A 1,542-nucleotide genomic window follows, 5' to 3' on the forward strand; every position below is an offset into this window, starting at 1 on the left:
TTTTTTTTTATTTTGTGGTGCGTGTAAAACCACACTAGCCAGTAGGCCCAGGGGTAGTCACTCAGTGGTGCATGGACCAAGTCTTTCTGTGGGGTGTCTTGAATTTAAACATCATTTAGGCCATGGATGGCATTGTATTGTGGCGATTTTTGTGTGTTTTTATGATTTTTATGGGTGTTGTGGGGGCCTGGCCATGTGGGTGGGTAAATGAAAGATAGATGATAAGTTATCACTTAACCCTTCCTGCACTGCGGGTGCTAACCAATAGGTTCTCTCTTTTTTTATAGTTTTTATATACAATCTTAATCAATGGTAATAATTCTTAATCAACCATTTGTATGTTAGTCATGATTTTTTCATGATTTATTTACACAGAAGTGTTTTGATGCATATATTTGTTTTCAAAATAGAAATTAATGCATCAAAATCAAGATAATCACAAAATACGAACATCACAAAGTGCTGTACAATTTACAATTGTCAATCCCAATGCATTTCGAGATCATTTGATCTCTTCTTCAGGGGAACTGAAATAAAAGCAAATACAAATTCATATAAGTATCATATCAATTACATGTATTCAAACAAAGAGGAGCGATTGTTTATATTCATGACATTTATGCTATCATCATGGAATTTATCAGATAGGTTGAAAAATGACTTGGTCATAACATGCAGTGTTACAGGCAATAATGTTAGTAACTGGTGTAAAATAAAACAGACTCAAATGATGTGGTAAGATAGAAATATGCTTACCAGCAGTAAAAGGATGGTCTAATATCGAAGCTCGTGGGGTCCTATTTGCCCCTCAGATATAGATCACAGAAAGCTGTGAAGTATAAGACATGGCTGTCAGCGTAAAATCGAAAATCAACCGGTCAAGAAATTCATGTTTAGGATGAAATCACTGTAACATGGAAATACGAGAATCCCGACTCAGCGTACCAATCAATGAACAAGATGACACATGAATGACTAGAACTGAGAGACCACGCGGCGTACCTTTAAAGTGCGGAAGATAGTACAGCAATGTTGCAGCAGTATTCAATAGGTTCCCTAAAAATTAAAATAAATGAAAGATTGCTGCAGGCAGCGCCGATACTTGAGGATTTAAAGTCATCAGATCCACACAGGTAAAGAAACAAGAAAAAACAAAGAAACAATACCTTCAGATTAGGCGTTCGGGTAGAATACGCTGGCTAAATGTATAAACGTGAGCTTTCTGAAAAAGAGGAATACAGTGGGCTGTAACGTACTGGTATTAACGAAATCTAAGGGTAATGGATGAATCAAAAATAACATTCATGTACCTGAGCGAGTAAAGTGTAGTCCTCTTGGAAACAACGAAGTGCCCGGAACACGATAAGATTCGTGCCGGGTGTGTTTTAAATGTTTGGGCCAGGAAACTAGAAAGCAGATTGGAATGCGGCAAAAAGTCAGTTCGGCCATCTTAAACTAGGTAAAAAGACTAGAGGTAGAGGAAACGGACAGAGTGATAAGGCCGGTGTAGACGGCCATCATTAACTGGTCATGAGAGTATGT

The 1,542-nt window shown here is 37.7% G+C and overlaps 1 long non-coding RNA gene across 1 annotated transcript; it reads right to left on the reverse strand.

Moving 5' to 3' along the window:
• Window positions 1-779: 779 nt before the first annotated feature.
• Window positions 780-1,334, reverse strand: LOC144761664 (uncharacterized). The gene is made up of 4 exons (XR_013595837.1): window positions 1,311-1,334; window positions 1,167-1,222; window positions 1,003-1,056; window positions 780-829 (listed from the first exon to the last, which is right to left on the reverse strand). It is a non-coding gene; the product is annotated as an uncharacterized LOC144761664 (long non-coding RNA).
• Window positions 1,335-1,542: the final 208 nt, after the last annotated feature.

This window comes from Lissotriton helveticus, chromosome 6 (assembly GCF_964261635.1).
Source record: "Lissotriton helveticus chromosome 6, aLisHel1.1, whole genome shotgun sequence".
Classification (NCBI taxonomy): Eukaryota; Metazoa; Chordata; class Amphibia; order Caudata; family Salamandridae; genus Lissotriton; species Lissotriton helveticus.